Source organism: Cydia pomonella, chromosome 2 (assembly GCF_033807575.1).
Source record: "Cydia pomonella isolate Wapato2018A chromosome 2, ilCydPomo1, whole genome shotgun sequence".
Classification (NCBI taxonomy): Eukaryota; Metazoa; Arthropoda; class Insecta; order Lepidoptera; family Tortricidae; genus Cydia; species Cydia pomonella.
This window is the reverse complement of record NC_084704.1, coordinates 32,933,983-32,952,705: the sequence shown is the minus strand read 5'-3', so window position 1 is coordinate 32,952,705 and position 18,723 is coordinate 32,933,983.

The window sequence follows — 18,723 nt, the reverse complement described above, 5'->3', positions numbered from 1 at the left end:
TCTCCCGATGGTTTTTTAGTCAGAATAACATGCTTAACAACATACTAAAATATGATGCTGGTTTCATAGGCACCTTTTGGGCCCTATATGACCATAAGGGAAGCGACTTCATACCTACTCGTATAACATTTTTTTATACATTCAAACACATTTGAATAAGTAGTCGATAAAGCAGTCAAACACCGATAGATTATTAATATGTTGTAACATGACATCACTATTTTTGATCTCACATAGACAATTTACGCACAAACTTGCATTTCATTTTTGGTCGCACTTTTGAAGTTTGACAGTCGTTCTTGATATCCTATTTCTATGTATCCGGATCCGAAAAATTGTCGGATATTGCAAGCCCTAGCTGCGCGCTGCGCTATCTCCCCGCCCCGCGCGCCCCGCGCCACGTGCTGCCAACCACCTTCGCTTGCAGTTCGTTGCGATTAATTCTATTTACTTTTTGACAAACTTCCGGTGAAAAAAATCTATTTTTTATTTAGTGCAAATGTAGTGTATTTACATAAGTACCGTTTTTAAAATTTTCACGTCTCTCTTAATTTCCCCCGAAGCACAATGTACAAAATAATTAAAAATACATGTTCCATAATTTGCCCAGGCGTGCAAAGTTAACTGAATGTTTATAATGCTTTAAAAAGCTTAACTTGAGATTGCACCAACCGACTGACTTATCCTCGAGCCGCAATCGAAAAAAAAAATTTTTTTAGGGTATCATACATTGCACATATTTTTAATTAAGATATACTATGCACCAAGGTGTTCTCTATACACTACTTAGCTTGAACCTAATAGCTTTTAATTTACTCCAAAATTACGGCACTTTATAGTTTATACCTAAAATTTAACGGTCTTCCGTACATAATAGAAACGGTGCAACTCCGGGGAATCAATCTAGTTGCGCCATCTAACAAATCCCAAAAAAGCACGACTACACGACTTACTTCCATACTTTTTCTTAACTTGACTATACTAATATTGAGCTGTACCCGCACGTGAGAGTTAACGTCTTTGGCGGTTCAAGGGTTCATTTATTTAGAATTTCATAGACTACAAAGAGCCCTTGGCATGGAGGCCGTACGAGAACAGGTGATGGAGCCGGCCGGCACACACGTGGCACCGCACCGTCGACGTCGAGCTGCGGGCAGCCGGATTGAGTTGGAGAGACGCGGAGCGCGAGGCGCAGGACAGTAGCGGATGGCGACGTCTCACGAAGGCCCTCTGTACCAATGGGGTACCATAGGACGACAACAACAAAAAACGCTATAGTGTCGAGATATTCATCGTCTATAGAAAGAAATAAAAACCAACACGGTAAACCGACGAGTACTCGTAAAAGTCTAACAGGTTAGACAAGGGCAGCTCAAGATCGATCCTTCTAGAGTTCATCTTCCGGTTGATATGATGATGTATGTATATGTTCGTAATTGTATATAGAATGTCTACTTACGTGTTATTTTATTCCATACCCGCAATATGTAATATCGTGTGTCGGTAGCACGAGTAATTAATTATAGTAGAGATGTAAAATCTTGCTTCAAACTTAATAGCTGATGAAGTTGACTACAATGATGATGATGATGATAACGGTCTCCTATCCTAGTTGGAAGTGATGCAGCCTACAAAGCCTTAGGTTTAGAATCCTGGTAAGGGCATTTATTTGTGTGTCTCTACTAGTCATCACAAATATTTTTATGTTTAACCATCGTAAAACTTTTAGGTTATACCTCAAATGCTAACAAAATCTGTCATATTTGTTTACATTATTTGCCATTTTTTTATACTACGTCGCTGGCAAACAAGCACACGGCCCGCCTGATGGAAAGTAGTCTCCGTAGCCTGCCTATATTCCTATTGATCTCCACTTACTGGACTATAGTAGACCGCGGGCCAGTGGCATATATCGTCAGTCATCACCTCTCGGTTGATATCTACTTTGTCAGATGATAGTGATGTTATCATGAATTTTTAAAAATAGCCGATTTTATCGCGGTGTAAAGACCGTCAGCTAGTGATCGTAAACATGTAAAAAATACGCGCCTACCTCTTTATGAGACTCGTGTCATACGTATATAATAACTCAATATCTCAATATGAAAATTTTCATAATTTTGATATCAGTGTCATAAAAAGGTAAGGTAATTTCCACCGCTGTACAACCACAGTAAATTCTTAACAATCTTCTAACAAAGTTACAATTGGGTGGCGATGAATAGATTTACCTTTTTTACGTTTTGGGTGGCTGCCGTTCCTCAACCCACAACAGAGCCGCAGTGGACGTCCACGAGTTGTCATTACACATAGCCTTTAACCACTTTACGTGGTTTCACCGGGATGCAATACTCGAAAATCTGTTCCTGACCCGCCAACTGACAGGATGGTTTTATTTAACTGCGGTACTCTTCTGCAGTTTATAACTCTTTCGTAGGTAGATATATATTTGTTTGATTCCGATAACTCCGATCTATTTCAGCCCCTGATTTCGAAGGGTTTGACCCATTTACGGTTAACGAACGCCCTGTTTGTAGTAGGCTCGCTATTACTAAATACGATTTTGTTTACTCACCTATATTGTATTACGTTGTGCCGGTATAAAAGCACCATGGAAACGTGAAAATAGGTTGTTTATGGTGGGTAGAATCGGTTACTCTATTCTGAAATACAGTTTTTAGGGTTCTATAGTCAACTAGGAACCCTTAAGGCCCTTAGGCTTAGATTATGCAAGTTTCTTGTACAAGAATCGGCAATATTTCATTGTATGCAATTATTTTGTTATATATAATATTCAAAAATTATTATATTTAATAATTGCACCAGAGTTTGCACGTGAGCAATAATCCAAAAATTGAATTCAATTAGTTTTGCCATGCCCGTCTGTCCGCGGCTTTGCTCCGTAATGTTTTGTGCTAGAACGCTGATATTTGGCATGGATACATATATTATATGAATCAGTTACGTCGATAAACTCGTAAAATAAAAACCAGTTTTTTTTAAAGTACGTTCCCTACACAATGCGAGGTTGTTTTTTTTCGCTTTAACACTGTAGTGTGGGGTGTCGTTAGATAGGGCTTTCAAAAGCAATAGGGATTCTAAGAACCATTTTTTAATAAACATAAACACCTATTTTGACGGACGAGTAACTAAGGAACCCTACTCTAAGCATAACCCGACTAGCAGACAGGGGTCTGGGATTTCGTTCGTTTTAAGAACGCAATATTGTAGTTTTTATATTAAATTGTTAGACATATTTACAAAGGCCATGAAAAAATCTACACAGAAACTAGATTGTATAAGATTACTTTACTGGCTTACAATTAGTTCGATATAAAAAATGACGAAAACATGTCTAATTTTTATTTATTTTCAATTGTATACTTATCGTTACCCTGCATACCACAGCAATGAGGTGACGAATAAATAAAAGTATATTTTCAAAGTTATTATATATTTTGCTCCTTTCTAATTTGCTGGCTTTTCATCCCCTCTTAAAAGATACAATACAAATACTCTTTATTTCACACCTCAATACAGATACTGTTAGGAACAGAATAAAGAGAGAACGAAAATGGGGTCGAAAAATGAGAAGAGATTTAAAAACAGTACCTTATCAGTGAGATAAAATGATATGCGATTCCCTCGTGGAGCGGGCCCACTGGAAATACTATGATCTTCTTGTCTTCTTTCTCACAAATTAAGTCAGTCACTGTCCAGTCACAACAAAACAGAATGCGTAAGGCAGATACTCCACAGGGACTGATATTTCAACTTTAAAAGAAATTAAAGCGAAGGCACATCGTATCGGCCATGATTAATGATTTTCAAGTCAGTATTTTCTTCAATCTAAAATTACGGAATGTAGTTTCGGATGGAGGATATCTAGCAGAATAACAGAATGTAAGCTTGACGTACAATGTTGCTAGATGAAATAATATATTTTACAGTACATATGGGGCTACTTTATAGCACTAGTGCGAGAAGTAGCATATTACGTTACTGTGTCGAACATTTAAAGGGCCATATGTACTGTAAAACGTTGTACGATACATGTGCGAATAGGTAATTCGCAACTCGTGTCGATTTAAAACACTCCCTTCGGTCGTGTTTTAATTTATCGCCACTCGTTTCGAATTTCCTATTTTTCGCACTTGTATCGTAATGTACTATTACAGTACACATGGTGCTACTTTACCGCACTAGTGCGAAAATTAGCACATTACGTTACTGTGTCGAACATTTAAAGGGCCATATGTACTGTAAATCGTTGTACGATACATGTGCGAATAGGTAATTCGCAACTCGTGTCGATTTAAAACACTCCCTTCGGTCGTGTTTTAATTTATCGTCACTCGTTTCGAATTTCCTACTCGTATTTTTGTACTTGTATCGTAATGTACTATTTAAATCTCCTAAATGGCTTCCGGTTCGAGCGTCATATTGATAGTGACAGAGTGATAGTGCCTCTAGATTGATTCCTTTGTTTTTTGCTCATTAATATTGTTTAAAGTGTAATATCGATAGCTTATTATAAAGTAAACTAATATGGTATTGTGCAGTGAATGGAGAATTAATCTTAAAACCCGTTTAACCACCATTTTTCTGCAGGGACATCTAGGGTACGACTCGCTCCAGTTACGTAGGTTGCTCTCTTTAGCAAAATTCTCAATCGGTGTGATTAGAAACACAATTGATAGCGTAGCCCTTGTCGAGGCCTTCATGCGATTATTTGTTCCTAACCAGTACACTCGCGCGCGGCGTCACCCGCTGTTAGCGGAACGCGGCGCGCGCACGCGGGCGCACGCACAGGCGCCGGTCGCGCGCGCGCACGCTCTACTCAACTCCGTGCTCGAGGCACACCCGGAGTGTGACTTGTTTGTGAGTGCAATCGGACGACTGATGACTGAGTGTAAGAGAGTGATAGAGCGAGAGATGCCTGTAAGTAGTATTATATAATGTGATTATGTAGATACTTTTGTACTCAATTACTGTCTCCCAATTTGTGCCGCTGTGGCTTTAGCTGTTAAGGTGCAATTGTAAACTGATTAAATAAATAAACAATAAACAATTTTGTAGTCAACGGCTGGGAGTCCACGTACTCCTTGTAAAGTCCAGCTATCGCTTTTCAAGAGCTGATAAAATCGCCGTTCACTGTCTTGTACTAACCGTACAATTTTAGTCGTATTTCAAGCTCCTAAGACCTTGATACTGGCGAAATAATCCCACTGGACGGAAGTCATAATTTAAAAAAAAAGTAGATCTCCCAAACACATACTCACACAAAGATTTCCCCACACTGGCCTATTTTGACTTATCAACTATCAAGTTATAACCTTTTACATATGGAAGATAGAGGCAAGGAACAGAATCTCATTAGGCAAAACTGTTGCAAAAGTATCCAGCTGTCAGCTATAAATAATAGTTCCAAATCTCTCCAGAATAGCGCTAGAGTAGCTAAAAACCTAGGCGTTATTGACGGAGTGAAGTGCGCTGTCTATGATTCGATTTTTTTCTTAAGTATTCTAGGTATTGTAGCGCCACCTATTTATGGTTTTTTGTCGGACACTTTTTGGTATATGGAGATTCTGTTCCTAGCCACTAACTTCCATACTTTTTACAATATGAAATATACATTTATTTTTACGTGGCTAAAGTAAACACACATTGTTTATGCTATTGCTAACACTGTGGTAGCACAAATAACTAACACAAAGGGAATGTGTTACGAATTTCCTTTCATGCAGTTTACACGTACGAATGGAGAGTATTTGTTTCTGTTTCCGGAACCGAATTAAGAATATGCATTTTTTGAAACGGGTGCGGCAATTAGAATAAAACTGTATTTTCTAATAAAACAACACGACATAAAACAAAAGCGTGGTACTTTGGGGTAACATGGAAAAAGGGGAAATTTCGAAATAATAATAAATAATTATAATAAAATTAAATAAAATATATTATACATATATTATGGTTATTAATTAAATTTATATTTATGCTAATATGTATTAAATCAGTATCACTGCATAATTTTGTAACACTTATAGTCCGTTTTTTTAGCATTCGAAAGAAGGTGAGCGACTTTGACGTATCTTTTTTTTTCAACACTTTTGAAAAATAAATCACGGCAAATGTACATTATTTTGCTTTCATAAAAATGTTACTGATTTTTAAAAAGCGTTTTTCAATTTAAAAGACATGTCAAGATTTTTTACCTTAAAAAACGAGCTATAGGATACTGCACTGCTTACCAAGGTATCTTGCTTACAGTTGGTAAAGTTTACGAGATGCTGCTGTACAGCTCCACACATTTTGCGGCAACTCTGATTGTCAAGAGTTGAAGTTTGACAATTCCGTGACCTCAAAATATATGGCGTAGTACAGCGCCATCTGTTTTGGTTGTCAAGCTAAGGGGCACATTGTTTTCGTAGACTTTACCTCCCTATTACAGACAATTTTCTTTATACTGGATATTTTACTAGAAAGTGCTGATAGTTTAGTAGTTATTTGCGATTTTCCAAATTATAGCGCATTCGAAGTTATCCCAACGCACCTTACTTTACTAAAACATGGAAACAGGGGGTGCACTATGGGTTCAGCAAGGTGTAGTGATAGCGCTGAAAGTTAAAGTCAAATAGAAAATATTAAGCGAAACTCTGTATAGGGGGCGCCACTACAACAATCCATCATAATCTGAGGGTCTAACGCGAAACAAGGAAATCGAATTTTCGTTATCTAAGCTCTCTTTTATTTGTTTTCTTTGTGGTAGAATAAAGAATATTTACTTACTTACTTACTCTCTATCACTCTTGCATATTCGACCAATAAAGAGGCAGATAACTAAATTCCGATTGTCGCGTTTCCCGGTAGGCCCTTTGTAAACAAACCGCTTTGATGTAGTCATATTCTATTATCTGTAAAAACTTGTCAATAGGTACACATATTAAGGTACAGTATGTATAAGTTACTCTATGGTTTACGATAGGTGCTAGTGCTGCACTCTGGCGGCAGAACATTACAATAATACTCCAAATTGCAGTTTGTAAAACTTGCAAGGCCGTTTCCGCATGCAACACTAAAGTACCAACTTTACGGCTGGCAACCAAGCTTCCGACGGTCCAAGGTCAAATTGATCTTGATAGGGGCCAAATACAATTTGATTGCCAAAACGGTCGGAAACTAGAGTCCATCTAAGCCAAATTAGCACCGGCTTGAACAAAACAAAGTGAAGGGGTGTCAATAAACGTCAAATTTTCATAAAAAAGTTGACATTGGCACACTTAGACATTGCATAATCATGCAGAGTTAGCTTGATACGACTCGTATTAGTTATACATTGTATTTTTTTCTTGTATTTACTTGACGTACAATATTGCCGGCCTAAACCGGCAAAGTGGCCTTGAGCGCAGGTTACTCGAATAACTCGACGCACCGTATATATTGCATGTTTCTACGGTTTTTTATGGATTTTATGTTGAATTATCAATTTACTTAGATACATACCTAATTTATATTCATAAAACCTTTATATTTTTATTTCATTTTATTTTATTTTTATTTATTTGTAGATCCAACAGCTGTGACATATCATGATCTCGACAGGCAATCCCCTATTTTCCGGCCTTAGCGGTACTTATATTCTTCAGCCATAACAAACGGTAATGTTTGTCGTCTCCTATCGCTTAGCTTTCGAAACTCAAGCGATGTTCAGCCCCCGGTCTGGTGGATAAATATTTGCACGCTAAGAACAAAGTGTGTCACAGATTGCGACAGAATGAGTACACGCACGCGTACTAGCATACGATAGGTCTACTGTGCAACAAAACACAAGAAAAGTTAGACAACGAAATAATAGAATAATTATTATAATTCAGCCTATACGACCCACTGCTGGACACAGGCCTCCTCTAATGCGCGAGAGCGCTTTGGCCATTGGTCACACTCCCCGCGCTGGCCCAATGTGGATTGGGGACTTTAACATATACCTCTACCTCTCTTCGCAGAAATATGCATGCAGGTACCCCACGATGTTTTCCTTCACGCTAGTAGTAAATATCAAATGAAATTTCGTACATAGATTCCGAAAACTCATTGGTACGCGCCAGGATTTGAACCCGCGATCTCCGGATGGAAAGTAAGAAGTTTTATCTACTCGGCCACAACCGTTTTACTAACGCTTTTTGGACTACTAATGGTCTGCGGTTGCAGCATGGATCCATTTTATCGCCTGTCACTATACCTGTCACTTTCGCACTTACATACTTGTTAAAACGTGACAGACATGGTGACAGGCGATAAAAATGCGACCGTGCTACCGCTGCTGTTTTTGACCTTTAGTTGTCCGGTTCTCCTTGACACATTCGATATTTTCTAAAGGTTAAGTCTTAGTCTTCAGTTGATCAAAGGAAGCTACATACAGCGACACATTCTATTTATATTCGTAAATGTTCTTGTTTTCTCATACAATACGACGCTCTGAATATGACAACTGGAGAGCAAGGCCATGAGGATTCAATGAAGAGGACTTAATACTAACAACCGATTGAACATATTAACGGCTGCTTGGGTTACTACTGGCTTAAGTTGGCCTCAGTCGCGCTTGACGTCAGTTGTACGTAGCCAGCGATGGAATATAGGTATAGAAGTAGCTCTCAATACAGTTTGACATTGAAAAATGACTGACACTTACACATATCACTAAAAATTATCTCTTTTCCATAAATATACCTCGCGCGCAGTTGCAAACATTACCCAATACACAATTTCTCATTATATAAAATAAGTTGTAAGTGATCAATACAAGTTTTGTATGGCTAAAATAAAATGATTATAGGCACATGTTGTTGGTGCTGTTGTTTCTGTTGTTGTTGTTGTTGTAAAGTATGTTTTCCAAAGGGGAGAAGTGGTGCAGTTCGACTTTTGCTAGCAAGAAATGGTCCGCGTGCGAATACTGCACTCCCGCAGCTCGCGGCCTTCGGCCTCGTGTGCTGGGGTGCGGCGCCGGCGTTGCAATATTTGAGGTCAACATGCGCGCAGTACAGTTGAATCACTCGCGGCATAATTCCCATGTGGTCATTTTTGACCTCTAGTCAGGCTTCTATAGTTATTCTAGTTCGTTGTACCTATAGGTAGCGTGGTTATCGCAACAGCATAAGCGGTTGTAAATACTAACCTTACTACTACCTCGAGCTTTATGCTATCCTGTTATCCTTACACCTTATAAAACAAAATTCCCCGCCGCGTCTGTATGTTTGTATGTCCGCGACAAACTCAAAAACTACTGAACTGATTTTCATGCGATTTTCAGCTATCAATAAAGTAATTCTTGAAGAAGGTTTAGACGTATAACTTATTAAGGTTTTGTGTAACCCATACAAGCCGGGGCAGATCGCTAGTAGGTAATATACCCTACTTATAGGGCATATTACTACGAGTACCTACTTAACTCGAGGTTGCTGAGATATGCAAGACAGAGAGCCCTATTACACTTGCATTTTCGTCGTTCACAGTACCCCCAGGTCAAACGCCACTAGTCCGGGCCACAGGTTCACGTCTCTCGGATAAATATTTGCACGCCAAGAATAAAGTGTCTGTCACGGACGGAACGGATTTATGGATACAGAAATTCCCAGCTCGCCACCGGAGCTGTGTCGCGCGATATTTATGTTTCATATTTTAGGTAACTAGCTGCCAATTCAGGAAGCGGAGATATATTGCGTTGCCGCGAAATGGTGACATAGGCGACCCTACGACTTATGTATGTACTTATACATACCTACTTAAAAATATCTACTATATATATTGGAATATGAAACTACTACACACACTAGGAACTTATAACACCGTGCTGCGGCAAGCTAAGCAAAAGATTTTAAAAATTTGCGTTAGTTGTTAAAACATGCGCAATACGCAGAATAACACAGTGAGCGTGCGTCTCGAAAGTAAGCCACTGCAGAGTACGAATGTTCATTAGATACGATCAACTACAAAAAAAAATCACGTAACTGCTTACGATTAGGTGGAGCATTTGCTTTTTTACTTAGCCATACATTTCGACAAATAAGTCCAAAGTTTGTGTATGTTCCCTGAGTCGATGGAGCCCCGCTTCTCGGGACTTCTAATTTCTGGACGGTTTGCCCTTCGGGCATCTGAAGCAACCTATTCCTATTTGTTGCCTAAATGTGGCTATCGTCAAAACATTACACAGGGACTTTACGATCGGCTTGATTATACGATTGGCCGCCGACATTTACATGAATTTTGTATTTTAATAAACCTGAACCGCAATTAGCGACTTACGTACCTTTTTGGCGGATGCAGCGTTTGAACTTTAGTCATGCTTCATTAATTTTAACTAAAATTTAGATACATTCACATTACCCAATAGCTTTCTTAATTTGTGTATTTGCATCGCTAAGTAGGTATAGAGTTATAGACCCTCACTCAGCATAATTGGTATCGCTTCATACCGAATACGTTCATACATCGGATTTCATTTGCAGAATCGTAAAGTTATTACTTCAGCTTTCATGGCGAATAAATATACGTCAGCGCGAGCGTGTAAACGATTACTTTTACTGAATATAACGTTTTGTAAGGTGAGGACGGTTGGTATGTTCGTATATTTTTCCGACCGAGGGCGTAATTCCAAGCCACTACCGAGCACCGACGAATAAATCGGGTAGACCAGTAATCAGTATAAAACCTTACATTTAGCCAAACTAATTTTGTAAATGTAGTAGCCAAACAACAAATCAGCTGCGTCTACGTTTACGATCAATGTGAAAAAGACCGTCTATCAGGTAAGACCGTCTACAAGCTCGCGTTGCTTCTAACACTTGCTGCGTCTGTCCACATATACTTCACTTACAGAAGCACTATGGAGCAGAAGGAGCGAAGCTCTTCTTTCTGACTGTGTATGAGCGATGTACGTATATAAATACGTTCTTAAAGTACGTATATAAATACGTCGTTAAAGTTCTTGTCCAATGACGGTCTTCCCAACCTAAGAGTTTGTATTATATAACTCCACTTTGAAATTAAAATAAAATTATCAACAAAAAGTTCTCGATATACTCGTCAGCAGTTGCAGTTTGACATGATGATCAAGGTTTAGTTTTTAACAAGGAAAAGAGTTCATACCTATGAGTGGTAACTATGATTTCGTGAACACTTCATAAAGCGATCCCATTATGTTTGTTTGTGTCTTAAAGACTCATATAACTCACACTTATGAGTAAGTATACCACATTTTGCTCCAACACAAGCGATAAGAGGATACAACTAAAAAGAAAAATAAAGATAATAATGAACTGATTGTGTTATTGATTTATACTAGTTGGCTAAAGGACTCACCTTAGTCACCTTACCCGCACTTATTCAAGCATTGGCAATATACGGGGGAGTCACGCCCGCGTCAGCTGCTGGCGATCGCCGGACCTTTCATATTTTCTCATATGAGCTGCGCCTGTATCAAGAAACGTCAAGTTTGAGAGGCATTCAATACCGGCTACATAATAACGGCCCCTGCAAAAAGCACAAGGAATATCTTATCTTTGAATCGAGACCCTAAGGGAGGTAATTGTATTTTGTTAAGGTAGAACTTGAGATTACAATTTTAGTAGCATACACTAGGGAAAAACAACAGGAGTCTCAGTAAATGTTCGTCGTTCAGGTAATTAATAGTTTTTTTAGATGCCTGTGACTAATATTCAGCCACGTTTTGTGACAAGTTGGACGAAGTTTGTTAGGCATTCTCTTTGCGCACTTTGGACGAAACCTGCTTTGGGAATTTTGTTCGGGTCATTGAATACGAGTAAAGTTAGCCTTTTGTATGTTCGAGTATAGTACTACATACAATTGTATTAATAAAATAAAATAATATATATATTGTCATTACTATGTCACAACAATCGCGTTTATGTCAGGTTTTAGTAAAAACAATTTTTTTTTTTAAATATTTACATGTAAAGTTAGTTATTTTTCGAAGAACGGATACAGTAAGCATCAAAGGAATAAAACAAAATGTGGTTAAACGGTTAAACTCGGAAGATAACATAAAACGTGTTTTAAAGGCGGTTGGATACAATTTCAAATTGGTTGATTGTCATCTGATTTTAAGAAGTATATGAATTTTCTGCTGATATGACGGGTAAGTATCTCTTAATACATAAATTTATATCGATAAACTCTAATTAATCTATTAATTGTAAAGTACCTAATAAGTTTAGATGTAAATATACGTTATATAGATTGGCTCTGTATTACTATCAAAAAAGTTTAATGTATCTTTTATAGCTGTTGGAATTCCTTGTATAAATAAATAAATATAGGTCAACGTTAAATGTTAAACAAAAAGTATAAGGGATGCACTTAAATTCGACATAAGGAGATGTATGTATGTATGGATGTTTGCACCATATGACATATGGTGCAAACATCCATGTTGTCCTGTTGAAGTTCCATGGCACCCTCAATACATTTCTACAATTTCATGTAAGGTAAGTTGGGTTAAGACGAATGTAGTTTTTTGCTCAGGGCAAGCCAAACAACATGAAGATTCCATACAAGTGTTTGTCTTGCCCCGCTGACAGTCATACCCCACCGTACCTTACCACTATAGTTTAGATCACCTATAATAAAGTCACGAATGAAACCAAATTAGAAAGTGGAATGAAATAAAATTGCAAAGTGATATGACCTTCCCACCCAAACGTGAAAGGCTCCAAATTGCATTTATTTTTATTTTTATAAGAAATATGAAGCTACAACATTGTCCAATGACCAATATTATCCATAGATACTAAATCGTCTAGGTATCAGTCACTTTTGTTAGCAAAATACGAAAACAGACTACATTAAATAGAAGAACTTCTGAGACTTGAGAAAAATAAGGTCACTTACAAGAGTTACAAGTCTTACAACTTTTTGAAGCACTCGAATTAAACTTGTGAAAAGCGCTTGAGGCTCCTTGAGAAAATAAATGTTACTATGTTCAGTAATTCTTTCGAGATTCTCAATGTGTGTTTTAATATTATTAAGTAGGTATTACTCATTGGTGTTTATAAATAACTTCTTTATATTCACATTATTTAAATTTATCCACTTTTACACATACAATTTCAATAAAGTACCTAAATGTGATATCGTAAACACGTTAATATGAGATTTTACAATTTTTAGAACATACGCCAAAAATACAGAAATGGAATAACTTAAAATTCAATAGAGTCCGTCTAAGATAAGTTTTCACCGACTTAAACACAACAAAGTGAGGAGTGTCTTAATAAACTTAATATTTTCATAGAAATTTGACAGTCGTTAGTCAAATAAAGTAAGTTATATAAACTAGGAAATATTTATTGACATTAATTAGCGTTTTAAGCATACATACATCACGCTTATTTCCCGGAGGGGTAGCCAGAGACCACGAATTTCCACTTGCTACGATCCTCACATACCTCTTTCGCTTCCTTCACTTTCATAACATTCCTCATACATGCTCGCCGGTTTAAGGCGCGCTTTTATTCAGGATTTTCCCGATTTGATCAGACAAAGTCCTTCAAGGTCTACCCCTTCCAGTTCCCTCGTCTACTTCTCCCGTGTACAAAGTCAAAGTCAATATATTATTTTTTCAAATAGGCCTAGCAACAAGCACTTTTAAATCGTCAAATTTTATAAATATCATCTTAATCTAAATATCAGAGCTATTTATTGATGCAGTTATTATTGTTCTCAAAAACATTAAATTATTATAGATATGTCAAAGTTAATAATAAGAATTTCACAAAAGGATCGTCAAACACCAAAATTTTATAAAAATACTAGTCTAGAAACTTTCTAGAATAAAACCTAAATGCTAAAATTAGATTTAGATATAAGGGTTGCGATTCTCGCTCCGAGTCGTACTTGGTCCAACATATTTCTGGCCGGTTTTTCCATGGCCACTATTAAATCCTGACAAACTCCTGACCCCGACGGACTATTCGTCGTACATTTGAAAAGTTTTATTTATTAAAATGCATGGTAATCATAGAATGTAAGCATAGCTCCGCAAATCTCAAAAATGAAAACTCAGACTGATCGTTTTAGGCAAAGTATTAAGTAGGTATGAAATAAAGCTGTTGGAACATTTCCTGAAATCTCGAGTTTCACTATTTGTTGTCTACTTTTATTCGATTACGAGAAACGGCTCCGTGCTTGATTCGAGTGGTCTTAAATTGTGAAGTCGAAAGCTAAGTCCACCAAGCGCGCTTTTATTACCGACTTATGCCACGGAACGTACCTATATAGTAAGCTCTCCGAGCGAATGCTCTAGCAGTTAATCGTAAAAAATCTTATAAGTTTAATATTTCTTCTCGGGTTACATGAATCTACCTCTGAAGGATTCCTCGATCAATAATGCTAAAATATTGCATTTTATGAATAAATGCTATTTAAGTTTTTCGAACGTAATTATAGTACCTTGTCGAAACAACTTACAGTCAGACCATATTACTTCTCAATGACTTATTTAGAACATTACAATTAGAAAAGTTTGTGGGATTCGATTTTTTATGGATTCAACACATGATAGCTAAGAATTTTAATAAATACTTGAATATTACTGGAAGTATCGTCATCAGGTTCGTGAAAATAATATAGGTACTAAGCACGTTGACAAAGATTTTTTACTTTTCATATCGTATTGAACCCAAAAGATAATATTTTAAAGATAATTAACACGTTTTGTTTCAGTAAACGGTCGTAGTTTCAATGTTTAATAAATTGTTGTAAAAGACGTGTAAGAAAGAAAAAAAATCCCAAAAAATTACCCAGTAATATAAAAACCGAATAGTTTTTAGACTACTAGTTTTTTACCGAAGAATTTTGTTTATTGTGCCCCATTCTGTATATATATGTAGTAAAACATATGTATTTGTTTTTGTTTTGCATATTTTTGTATTTGACATTACAGTTAAAAATCGTCCTGGAAAATGAATCTTTCCTACACCAACTTTTTATGTCTCTCTTTGACCCAATGGTTGACTGGCAGAGAACGTCGTTTCTCGTTTGGCCTTAAGTCCGCCATTTCTAATATTCTTATAAAGTTAAGATAAATAATTATATTACGAAAACCATGTTGCGGATGGTTTGCGAGGCGCGCCGGTAAAAGAGTTTCAACATTGCCGGCCTAGGCCATGCAAAGCGATCTTGAGCCGCAAGTCCTCGTCTGCCGCGTCGAACATTTAGCTATATAGATTATTTTTGGTATTTAGAATGTTCCTTTCAATCTCCAATTGCGAATCTTCTGTTTCGAAACAAACTCGAAAAAATCCTACGAAGTCAATACCTGCAAAACTTTTGAGACATCCGTGCAGAATGAAATGGATACTGCCTTCACGACCCGTCTGAAAAATCACGACAACAATCCACGGTAATCGCCGGCGATCGCCTTAGCTCCAATACTCGAATAAAATATATCACCGGGAACGTGGCCGGAAACCTCCGGCCTTGGAATACCTTAGGATTTCAAATACAGCTTATATCTTATATTGTAATATTTATAGAGAAAACGTAATTTCAATGACAAAGATTCTGAATAAATAATCATTCACCATGTTACACACGTTTGCATTACTTTCACGACTCATTTCCAATACGACACACATTTCTTCTTAGGTTCTTACGAGAATATTTAGATCAGTGGCTTAGTCAAATCATCTACTTACGAAGTTGGTCCTGGGATACAATCATGATATAAGTATTTATTACTACTCGTAGCTTCTGCCCGCAACTCCGTCCCTGTGGAATTATGATGATTTTTAAATATCCATACCAAATTTCATTCAAATCGGTTCAGCGGTTTAAGCGTGAAGAGGTAACGCACAAATAAATAGACAGACAGAGTTACTTTCGCATATTTGTTCCTAAGTTAAGGGTGTTTTCCATTTTTTACGTATTTATTTATATTCATTTCGTACCCACAACTTGAAGGCCGGTTGTAGATGTCCGGTGTTTTCGCCGGAAACCGGACCATGTTACGCGACTACGTCCGGTTTTGTACATGGCTACCGACAGCTACACCCAAGAAACCCAGACATCGTCGCCTAACCCGGACAATTGTCCGGCGAAAACACCGGACATCTACAACCGGCCTAAGTCTTATGTACGAGTCCCACTGACTGGTTGGAGTCGGGCCGCGCCAGAACGCATTTAAATGTGCCTATACATTAGAAGCTATGGAATCCGTCCGGAGCCGTCCGCTTCCGCGAGCAGCGGACCGGCTTGCGGCCACACAAATGTGACATGCGCTCCGCTCGTTCTGTGAGAATCGTACTTTATTTACCTTACTGCGATTGATTAATGTAAGATTGTCCTATGGCCTCCGACTACAGCGCTTAGCACACTGGATTCGCACGTCGCTCCGATGTTTGAGCGAGATAACGCTATGCGCGTATTATAGCGACATTCCGCTCGCACGCCGGAGTGACGTGTGAATCGGATCCTGACTGCTAAGCGCCTACGACTTTGTCTGCATAGAAATCGATAAAAACGTTTATCCCCTTTCGGGTTTAATCCAAAAAATTCTTAGTTCACCCTAGAGCAGCAGTTGCAGGTGTGTTTTCGAGGTCCTACTTTTTAAATATTTAAGCTGCTAGATTTTGGTCAGTATCTTGATAACTGGCTCGTAGACAAGATGCTAATCGTTAACGCTCCTTAGCGAGCGAACAGCAACTGTCTGTGTCGCACTAATATGGAAGAGTAATAGAAAGAGATAAAAATACGCTACGGACGTGAACGATTGGGATCTTGCCTACGCACACTGGAGAATGACACAAAAAAATCGCACGGTACTTGCTAATAATGACGTGCAAAACATAAATCACATACTCGCGTTCACTATCAGATTATCAGTGATCATATTTTACGTGCGTATTCGCATAACAGCCGTAAAACACTGAGTCACGTACCGTTGTTAGTGGGTAACACGGACATTACGTTACTGAGTTATCTGCCTCGACAATACAAAATCTGACCGCGCTGTGGGGTCAGGTACTGAGGTGCGTTGGGGTTATTTGACAACTTTTTTGGTCAGTGGCTAAGGCCTCACTGCCCAGGTTATCTATAATAGGTAATTTATTTTAAACCATTTCCATTTCGAGGTGCAATTTATTCATTCTTTCGTTTTCAAAACAAATGAACTCAGGCATATTTCCTACACAATTGATTTTAAATTCAGCTGTAAATTTTTCTTGTATGGAATGCCTTAATTGTAATTGGAATAGAAAGTCATAAAATATAAAAAAAATCCTTGCGATAGATGCCATTTTTTTTAATTGGACACATATTTGTCAAAATAGTATTTTTAAAATGTTGCTAAAATAAAAGTTGTTTTCTTTACTGATTTTGTGTTTATAAATCAACTGGCAATTTAAGAAAACGGTTGAAATAATTCCGAAAGACAAAAATAATTCTTATGGAGATTCACGGGGAGGAAATACGAAAAAGACCTCAAAACGCCGCGCCGCTGAGCTTGGAAATTTCAATAAAGGTGTTTTTGCTAGCAACTAAAGTGAACTGCAGCGCAAGAGCAAATCAACATGCGTGGTAAAAGATAGGTGTCGCAAAAGTATACATAGATGTATTTAAGTAGTTGCAAAAAGTTTATAATGATCAAAACGACATTTACCCCAAAGCACTTTCCAGTGAAAAAAGCGTCGATATCACAACAAACCCCGAGGTGCTCAGCATCGCCCCCGTTGTTCGGACGTGACCCGAATCCCGCCCGCAATGTTCAGGATACTTTAGAAATGTTTCCGTTACGAGTACGAAACGCGATCTTTTCCTTTCCGAATGTGCACTAAGCGCATAAATATACCATTGCGTGTAACGGAACGCCTTTCAGGGATATACGCTCGGGTTATAAAAGTAACTACGCTTAAGTGACCCGGAAATTTATTTTTTTCTTTAGCCATTGACGACTGAGACGAGCGTTGTTTTGTTGTTACTATATGGTGAATTTATCAGTTACGTTTTTTGTTAGTTTAAGCTAAGCTTTTTAGCCAAATACAGTTTTCTAGAAACTCATTAAGATAAACAGGGATCTCCTCCAGATTTTCACTTTGCTTACTCTAAAAAGAAACTCGCTCAACTCTTCGCTCTTTAAATAACTTTAATCCTTCTTATGTAAGCAAAAACGATTTTATTAAATATTTGGGTACGGACATGTTCTGGCAGGGTCGCCATGAAATTAGAGTTGAAAACAATGAAAGCGGATACATTTACTATCCACTATATGTATTATACTTAAAAGAAAATCGAAGATGCATATGTGTTTGAGGAACAAAACGCCTTTAGTGATAGTGCGGATTTGTTTACTTATGAGCCAAATGAATCCAGAAAACCGAATCCGTCTAAAAATAATAAGAAAATATCCTTCTTAAATTGTCAAAACAGAATGGATCTCCAGCCTAGGGTTTTCGTAATTTTTCAAAATAGTACTAAAAGTGCGATCTGTGAGAAGACCATATCACCGTATTACACAGAAATACCAGAATTTATTTCTCAAATGATACAAAGGTGAGAGGAACTAAAGTTTCCTCTTTGGTATGTTCTATTTTGCACCAGTAAGTAGCAATTACAGACGGGGAATGGTGTTAGAGAACTTAATAAACTATTGCAACTGGTTCTCACTTCTTGCAAAGCGTGAACAATTTCAATCAATGGCAGCATTCCCCA